Raw genomic sequence first — 10,197 nt, forward strand, 5'->3', positions numbered from 1 at the left:
AACCTAGATAGTCCAGTGACCGCTAGGTAACCTACATAGTCCAAGTGCCCTCTAGGTAACCTATATAGTCCAAATGCCCGCTAGGGAACCTACATAGTCGAAGAGCGCTCTAGTTAACCTAGATAGTCCCAGTGCCCGCTAGTTAACCAGGATCATCAAAGTGCCCTGTAGTTAACTTACATAGTCTAAAGGCCTGCTAGTTAACCTGCATAGACCAAGGGCCCGCTAGTTAACCTAGATAGTCCAAGTGCCCGCTAGTTAACCTACATAGTCCAAGTTCCCGCTAGGTAACCTAGACAGTCCAAGTGACCACTAGGTTACCTACATAGTCTAAGTGCCCGTTCGTTAACCTTCATAGTCCAAGTGCCCGCTAGGTAATGTAGATAGCCCAAGTGCCGGCTAGGGAAAGTACATAGTCCAAGTGTCCGTAGGTAACATAGATAGTGCAAGTGCCCGCTAGTTAACCTACATAATCCAAGTGCCTGCTATGTAACTTAGATAATCCAAGTGCCCGCTAGTTACCCTACATAGTCCAAAGGCCCGCCAGTTAACCTACATAGTGCAAGGGCCCGCTAGTTAACCTAGATCATCCAAGTGTCCGTTAGTTAACCTACATAAACCAAATGCCCGTTAGCTAACCTAGATAGTCCAAGGGCCCGCTAGTTGACCTACATAGTCCAAGTGCCCGCTAGGTAACCTAGTTAGTCCTAGTGCCCGTTAGTTAACCCAGATAGTCCAAGTGCCCGCTAGGGTATGTACATAGACCAAGTGCCCGCTAGGTAACCTAGATAGTCCAAGTGCCCGCTAGTTAACCTACATAGTCGAAGGGCCCCTTAGTTAACCTAGATAGTCAAAGTCCCGCTAGTTAACCTAGATTGTCCAAGTGTCCGCTAGTTAACCTACATAGTCCAAGTGCCCTTAGGTAACCTAGATAGTCCAAGTGCCCGCTAGGGAACCTACATAGTCCAAGTTCCCGCTAGGTAACCTAGATAGTCAAGGGCCCGTTACCTATCCTAGATCGTCCAAGTGCCCGCTAGGCAACCTACATAATCCGAGTGCCCGTTCGTTAACCTAGAAGTCCAAGTGTCTGCTACGTTACCTGCATAGTCCAAGTGCCCGTTAGGTAACCTACATAGTCCAAGTGCCCGCTAGGTAACCTAGATAGTCCAAGTACCCGTTACCTAACCTAGATAGTCCAAGTGCCCGCTAGGTAACGTAGATGGCCCAAATGCCCGCTAGGGAACGTACATAGTCCAATTGCCCACCAGGTAACCTAGACAGTCCAATTGCCCCCTAGTTAACCTAGACAGTCCAAGTACCCGATAGGGAACGTACATAGTCCAAGTGCCCGCTAGGGAACCTACATAGCCCAAGTGCTCGCTAGGCAACCTACATAGTCCAAGTGCCCGTTAGTTAACCTAGATAGTCCAATTGCCGTTAGCTAACCTAGATTGTCGAAGTGTCCGCTAGTTAACCTACATAGTCCAAGTGCCCGTTCGTTAACCTAGATAGTCCAAGGGCCAACTAGGTAAACTAGACAGTGCAAGTGCCCGCTGGGTTACCTACATAGTCCAAGTGCACGTTCGTTAACCTAGATCGTGCAAGTGCCCGCTGGTATCCTACATAGTCCAAGGGCCCGCTAGGTAACCTTGATAGTCCAAGTGACTTCTAGTTAACCTACGTAGTCCAAGTGCCCGCTAGGTAACCTACATAGTCCAAGTGCCCACTAGGTAACCTAAATAATCCAAATGCCCGCTAGGGAAACTACATAGTCCAAGTGCCCTCCAGTTAACATAGATAGTCCAAGTGCCCGCTAGTAAACCTAGATAGTCCAAGGGCCTGCTAGTTAACCAAGATAGTCCAAGTGCCCGCTAGTTAACCGAAATCTTCCAAGTGTCTGCTAGGTAACATACAAAGTCCAAGTGACTGCTAGGTAACCTAGATAGTCCAAGTGCCTGATAGCTAACCTACATAGTACAAGTGTCCGTTCGTTAACCTATACAGTCCAAGTGCCCATTGGGTAACCTACATAGTCCAAGTGCCGCCTGGTAACTTGGATAGTCCAAGTGCCCGCTAGTTAACCTACATAGTCCAAGTGCCTTCTACGGAGCCTACATAGTCCACGTGACCGCTAAGGAACCTACACAGTCCAAGTGCCCGTTAGCTAACCTAGATAGCCCAAGGGCCCGCTAGTTGACCTACATAGTCAAACTGCCAGCTAGGTAACCTAGATAGTACAAGTGCCCGCTAGGGAACCTAGATAGTCCAAGTGCCTCTTAGCTAACCTAGATAGTTCAAGTGGCGGCTAGGTAACCTACATAGTCCAAGTGCCCGATCGTTAACCTAGATAATCGAAGTGTCCGCTAGGTAACCTAGAAAGTCCAAGTGCCCGCTAGTTACCCTACATAGTCCAAGTGCCCGTTAGTTAACCTAGATAGTCAATGCGCCTGCTAGGTAACCTAGATAGTCCAAGTGCCCGCCAGGTAACCTACATAGTACAAGTGCCCGCTAGGTAACCTAAACAGTACAAATGCCCGCTCGTTAACCTACATAGTGCAAGGGCCCGCTAGTTAACCTAGATAGTCCAAGTGCCTGCTAGTAAACCTACATAATCCATGGGTCCGCTAGTTAACCTACATAGTGCAAGGGCCCGCTAGTTATTCTAAATATTGCAAGTGTCCGCTAGTTAACCTACATAGTCCAAGTGCCCGCTAGTTAACCTAGATAGTCCAAGTGCCCGCTAGGGATCCTTCATAATCCAAGTGCATTCTAGGTAACCTAGATAGTCCAAGTGCCCGCTAGTTAACCTAGATAGTCCTAGTGCCCGTTAGTTAACCTAGATAGTTCAAGTGCCCACTAGGGGACGTACATAGTCCAAGTGCCCGCTAGGTAACCTAGATAGTCCAAGTGCGCGCTAGGGTATGTACATAGTCCAAGTGCCTGCTAGGAAACCTAGATAGTCCAAGTGCCCGCTAGTTAACCTACATAGTCCAAGGGCCCGCTAGTTAACATACATAGTCCAAGATCTACTAGTTAACCTAGATAATCAAAGTGCCTGCTAGGTAACCTAGACAGTCCAAGTGCCCGCTAGGTTACCTACATAGTCCAAGTCCCCTTTCTTGAACCTAGATCGTCCAAGTGCCCGCTGGTATCCTACATAGTCCAAGTGCCCGCTAGGTAACCTTGATAGTCCAAGTGCCTTCTAGTTAACCTAGATAGTCCTAGTGCCCGTTAGTTAACCTAGATAGTTCAAGTGCCCACTAGGGGACGTACATAGTCCAAGTGCCCGCTAGGTAACCTAGATAGTCCAAGTGCGCGCTAGGGTATGTACATAGTCCAAGTGCCTGCTAGGAAACCTAGATAGTCCAAGTGCCCGCTAGTTAACCTACATAGTCCAAGGGCCCGCTAGTTAACATACATAGTCCAAGATCTACTAGTTAACCTAGATAATCAAAGTGCCTGCTAGGTAACCTAGACAGTCCAAGTGCCCGCTAGGTTACCTACATAGTCCAAGTGCCCTTTCGTTAACCTAGATCGTCCAAGTGCCCGCTGGTATCCTACATAGTCCAAGTGCCCGCTAGGTAACCTTGATAGTCCAAGTGCCTTTTAGTTAACCTACGTAGTCCAAGTGCCCACTAGGTAACCTACATAGTCCAAGTGCCCACTCGGTAACCTAAATAATCCAAATGCCCACTAGGGAAACTGCATAATCCAAGTGCCCGCTAGTTAACCTAGATAGTCCAAGTGCCCGCTAGTAAACCTAGATAGTCCAAGGGCCCGCTAGTTAACCTAGATAGTCCAAGTGCCGGCTAGTTAACCTAAATCTTCCAAGTGTCCGCTAGGTAACCTACATAGTCCAAGTGACTGCTAGGTAACCTAGACAGTCCAAGTGCCTGATAGCTAACCTACATAGTCCAAGTGTCCGTTCGTTAACCTAGATAGTCCAAGTGCCTGTTAGTAAACCTACATAATCCATGGGTCCGCTAGTTAACCTAGATAGTCCAAGTGCCCATTGGGTAACCTACATAGTCCAAGTGCCGCCTGGTAACCTGGATAGTCCAAGTGCCCGCTAGTTAACCTACATAGTCCAAGTGCCTTCTAAGGAGCCTACATAGTCCACGTGACCGCTAAGGAACCTACATAGTCCAAGTGCCCGTTAGCTAACCTAGATAGTCCAAGGGCCCGCTAGTTGACCTACATAGTCAAAGTGCCAGCTAGGTAACCTAGATATTACAAGTGCCCGCTAGGGAACCTAGATAGTCCAAATGCCTCTTAGCTAACCTAGATAGTCCAAGTGGCGGCTAGATAACCTACATAGTCCAAGTGTCCGTTCGTTAACCTAGATAATCCAAGTGCCCGCTAGGTAACCTAGACAGTCCAGGTGCCCGCTAGTTACCCTACATAGTCCAAGTGCCCGTTAGTTAACCTAGATAGTCAATGTGCCTGCTAGGTAACCTAGATAGTCCAAGTGCCCGCTAGGTAACCTACATAGTCCAAGTGCCCGCTAGGTAACCTAAATAGTACAAATGCCCGCTAGGGAAACTACATAGTCCAAGTGCCCGCTAGTTAACCTAGATAGTCCAAGTGCCTGCTAGTAAACCTACATAATCCATGGGCCCGCTAGTTAACCTACATAGTGCAAGGGCCCGCTAGTTAACCTAGATAGTACAAGTGCCTGTTAGTAAACCTACATAATCCATGGGTCCGCTAGTTAACCTAGATAGTCCAAGTGCCCGCTAGGGATCCTTCATAATCCAAGTGCATTCTAGGTAACCTAGATAGTCCAAGTGCCCGCTAGTTAACCTAGATAGTCCTAGTACCTGTTAGTTAACTTAGATAGTCCCAGTGCCCACTAGGGGACGTACATAGTCCAAGTGCCCGCTAGGTAACCTAGATAGTCCAAGTGCACGCTAGGGTATGTACATAGTCCAAGTGCCTGCTAGGAAACCTAGATAGTCCAAGTGCCCGCTAGTTAACCTACATAGTCCAAGGGCCCGCTAGTTAACCTACATAGTCCAAGATCTACTAGTTAACCTAGATAATCAAAGTGCCCCGTAGGTAACCTAGACAGTCCATGTGCCCGCTAGGTTACCTACATAGTCCAAGTGCCCTTTCGTTAACCTAGATAGTCCAAGTACCCGCTAGGTAACCTACATAGTCCAAGGGCCCGCTAGGTAACCTAGACAGACAAAGTGCCCGTTAGCTAACCTAGATAGTCCAAGTGGCGGCTAGGTCACCTACATAGTCCTAGTGCCCGTTCGTTAACCTAGATAATCCAAGTGCCCGTTAGGTAACCTAGACAGTCCAAGTGCCCTCTAGTTACCCTATATAATCTAAGTGCCCGTTAGTTAACCTAGTTAGTCAAAGTGCCTGCTAGGTAACCTAGATAGTCCAAGTGCCCGCTAGGTAACGTACATAGTCCAAGTGCCCGCTAGCCAACCTAAATAGTCCAAATGCCCGCTAGGGAAACTACATAGTCCAAGTGCCCGCTAGTTAACCTAGATAGTCAAGTGCCCCCTAGTAAACCTACATAATCCATGGGCCCGCTAGTTAACCTACATAGTGCAAGGGCCCGCTAGTTAACCTAGATCGTGCAAGTGTCCGCTAGTTAACCTACATAGTCCAAGTGCCAGCTAGGTAACCTAGATAGTCCAATTGCCCGCTAGGGATCCTTCATAATCCAAGTGCCTGCTAGGTAACATAGATAGTCCAAGTGCCCGCTAGTAAACCTAGATTGTCCAAGGGCCTGCTAGTTAACCTAGATAGTCCAAGTGCCCGCTAGTTAACCTAAATCGTCCAAGTGTCCGCTAGGTAACCTACATAGTCCAAGTGCCTGCTAGGTAACCTAGATATTCCAAGTTCCTGATAGCTAACCTACATAGTCCAAGTGTCCGTTCGTTAACGTAGATAGTCCAAGTGCCCATTGGATAACCTACATAGTCCAAGTGCCCGCTTGGTAACCTGGATAGTCCAAGTGCCCGCTAGTTAACCTACATAGTCCAAGTGCCTTCTAGGGAGCCTACATAGTCCACGTGACCGCTAGGGAACCTACATAGTCCAAGTGTCCGTTAGGGAACCTACATAGTCCAAGTGCCCGCTAGGTAACCTAGATAGTCCAAGTACCCGTTAGCTAACCTAGATAGTCCAAGTGCCCACTAGGTAACCTACATAATCAAAGTGCCCGCTAGGTATCCTAGATAGTCCATGTTCCTGTTAGTTAACCTAGATAGTCCTAGTGCCCGCTGGGTAACCTACATAGTCCAAGGGTCCGCTAGGTAACCTACATAGTCCAAATGCCCGCTAGTTAACCTACATAGTCCAACGGCCCGCTAGTTAACCTGCATAGTCCAAGGTCTGCTAGTTAACCTAGATAATCAAAGTGCCCACTAGGTAACCTAGACAGTCCAAGTGCCCCTTAGGTTACCTACATAGTCCAAGTGCCCGTTCGTTAACCTACATAGTCCAAGGGCCCACTTGGTAACCTAGACAGACAAAGTGCCCATTAGGTAACCTAGACAGTCAAAGTGCCCGCAAGGTCACCTGCATAGTCCAAGTGCCCGTTCGTTAACCTAGGTAGTCCAAGTGCCCACTATGGAAACTATATAGTCCAAGTGCCCGCTAGGTAACCTACATAGTGCAAATGTCTGCTACGTAACCTACATAGTCCAAGTGCCCGCTAGGGAAGGTACATAGTCCAAGTGCCTGCTAGGTAACCTAGATATTCCAAGTTCCTGATAGCTAACCTACATAGTCCAAGTGTCCGTTCGTTAACGTAGATAGTCCAAGTGCCCATTGGATAACCTACATAGTCCAAGTGCCCGCTTGGTAACCTGGATAGTCCAAGTGCCCGCTAGTTAACCTACATAGTCCAAGTGCCTTCTAGGGAGCCTACATTGTCCACGTGACCGCTAGGGAACCTACATAGTCCAAGTGCCCGTTAGGGAACCTACATAGTCCAAGTGCCCGCTAGGTAACCTACATAGTCCAAGTGCCGGCTTGGTAACCTGGATATTCCAAGTGCCCGCTAGTTAACCTACATAGTCCAAGTGCCTTCTAGGGAGCCTACATACTCCACGTGCCCGCTAGGGAACCTACATAGTCCAAATGCCCGCAAGGAAAACTACATAGTCTAAATGTCCGCCAGGCAACCTACATAATCAAAGTACCCGCTCTGGAACATACATAGTCCAAGTGCCCGTTAGATAACCTAGATAGTCCAAGGGCCCGCTAGTTGACCTACATAGTCCAAGTGCCAGCTAGGTAAACTAGATAGTACAAGTGCCCGCTAGGGAACCTAGATAGTCCAAGTGCCTGTTAGTTAACCTAGATAGTCCAAGTGGCTGCTAGGTCACCTACATAGTCCAAGTGCCCGTTCGTTAACCTAGATAATCCAAGTGCCCGTTAGGTAACCTAGACAGTCCAAGTGCCCTCTAGTTACCCTACATAATCTAAGTGCCCGTTAGTTAACCTAGTTAGTCAAAGTGCCTGCTAGGTAACCTAGATAGTCCAAGTGCCCGCTAGGTAACGTACATAGTCCAAGTGCCCGCTAGCCAACCTAAATAGTCCAAATGCCCGCTAGGGAAACTACATAGTCCAAGTGCCCGCTAGTTAACCTAGATAGTCAAGTGCCCCCTAGTAAACCTACATAATCCATGGGCCCGCTAGTTAACCTACATAGTGCAAGGGCCCGCTAGTTAACCTAGATCGTGCAAGTGTCCGCTAGTTAACCTACATAGTCCAAGTGCCAGCTAGGTAACCTAGATAGTCCATTTGCCTGCTAGGGATCCTTCATAATCCAAGTGCCTGCTAGGTAACCTAGATAGTCCAAGTGCCCGCTAGTAAACCTAGATTGTCCAAGGGCCTGCTAGTTAACCTAGATAGTCCAAGTGCCCGCTAGTTAACCTAAATCGTCCAAGTGTCCGCTAGGTAACCTACATAGTCCAAGTGCCTGCTAGGTAACCTAGATATTCCAAGTTCCTTATATCTAACCTACATAGTCCAAGTGTCCGTTCGTTAACGTAGATAGTCCAAGTGCCCATTGGATAACCTACATAGTCCAAGTGCCCGCTTGGTAACCTGGATAGTCCAAGTGCCCGCTAGTTAACCTACATAGTCCAAGTGCCTTCTAGGGAGCCTACATAGTCCACGTAACCGCTAGGGAACCTACATAGTCCAAGTGCCCTCTAGGTAACCTAGATAGTCCAAGTACCCGTTAGCTAACCTAGATAGTCCAAGTGCCCGCTAGGTAACCTACATAATCAAAGTGCCCGCTAGGTATCCTAGATAGTCCATGTTCCTGTTAGTTAACCTACATAGTCCTAGTGCCCGCTGGGTAACCTACATAGTCCAAGGGCCCGCTAGGTAACCTAGATAGTCCAAATGCCCGCTAGTTAACCTACATAGTCCAAGGGCCCGCTAGTTAACCTACATAGTCCAAGGTCTGCTAGTTAACCTAGATAGTCAAAGTGCCCGCTAGGTAACCTAGACAGTCCATGTGCCCGTTAGGTTACCTACATAGTCCAAGTGCCCGTTCGTTAACCTACATAGTCCAAGGGCCCGCTTGTTAACCTAGACAGACAAAGTGCCCATTAGGTAACCTAGACAGTCAAAGTGCCCGCAAGATCACCTGCATAGTCCAAATGCCCGCTCGTTAACCTAGATAGTCCAAGTGCCCACTATGGAAACTATATAGTCCAAGTGCCCGCTAGGTAACCTACATAGTGCAAATGTCTGCTACGTAACCTACATAGTCCAAGTGCCCGCTAGGGAAGGTACATAGTCCAAGTGCCTGCTAGGTAACCTAGATATTCCAAGTTCCTAATAGCTAACCTACATAGTCCAAGTGTCCGTTCGTTAACGTAGATAGTCCAAGTGCCCATTGGATAACCTACATAGTCCAAGTGCCCGCTTGGTAACCTGGATAGTCCAAGTGCCCGCTAGTTAACCTACAAAGTCCAAGTGCCTTCTAGGGAGCCTACATTGTCCACGTGACCGCTAGGGAACCTACATAGTCCAAGTGCCCGTTAGGGAACCTACATAGTCCAAGTACCCGCTAGGTAACCTAGATAGTCCAAGTACCCATTAGCTAACCTAGATAGTCCAAGTGCCCGCAAGGTAACCTACATAATCAAAGTGCCCGCTAGGTATCCTAGATAGTCCATGTTCCTGTTAGTTAACCTAGATAGTCCTAGTGCCCGCTGGGTAACCTACATAGTCCAAGGGCCCGCTAGGTAACCTAGATAGTCCAAGTACCCGTTAGCTAACCTAGATAGTCCAAGTGCCCGCTAGGTAACCTACATAATCAAAGTGCCCGCTTGGTATCCTAGATAGTCCATGTTCCTGTTAGTTAACCTAGATAGTCCTAGTGCCCGCTGGGTAACCTACATAGTCCAAGGGCCCGCTAGGTAACCTAGATAGTCCAAGTGCCCGCTAGTTAACTTAGACAAAGTGCCCATTAGGTAAGCTAGATAGTCCAAGTGCCTGCTAGGTAACCTACATTGTCCATGTTCCCTCTAGGTAACCTAGATAGTCCAAGTGCCCGTTACCTAACCTAGATAGTCCAAGTGCCCGCTAGGCAACATACATAGTCCAAGTGCCCGTTCGTTAACCTAGAAGTCCAAGTGCCCGCTATGTAACCTAGACAGTCCCAGTGCCCGCTAGGTCACCTGCATAGTCCAAGTGCCCGTTTGTTAACCTAGATAGCCCAATTGCCCACTAGGGAACCTATATAGTCCAAGTGCCCGCTAGGTAACCTACATAGTGCAAGTGCACCCTAGGGAAGGTACGTAGTCCAAGTGCCCGCTAAGGAAGGTACATAGTCCAAGTGCCCGCTAGGTAACCTAGAGAGTGCAAGTGCCCGCTAGATAACCTACATAGTCCAAGTGCCTGATAGGTAACCTAGATAGTCCAAGGGCCTGCTAGTTAACCTACTTAGTCCAAGTGCCCGCTAGGTAACCTACATAGTGCAAGTGTCCGCTAGTTAACCTACATAGTCCAAGTGCCCGCTAGGTTACCTACATAGTCCAAGTGCACGTTCGTTAACCTAGATAGTCCAAGTGCCCCTGGTAACCTACATAGTCCAAGGGCCCGTTAGGTAACCTTGATAGTCCAAGTGCCTTCTAGTTGACCTACATAGTCCAAGTGCCCGCTAGGTAACCTACATAGTCCAAGTGCCCACTAGGTTACCTAAATAATCCA

Source organism: Tenrec ecaudatus (assembly GCF_050624435.1).
Source record: "Tenrec ecaudatus isolate mTenEca1 chromosome 9 unlocalized genomic scaffold, mTenEca1.hap1 SUPER_9_unloc_3, whole genome shotgun sequence".
NCBI classification, from domain to species: Eukaryota; Metazoa; Chordata; class Mammalia; order Afrosoricida; family Tenrecidae; genus Tenrec; species Tenrec ecaudatus.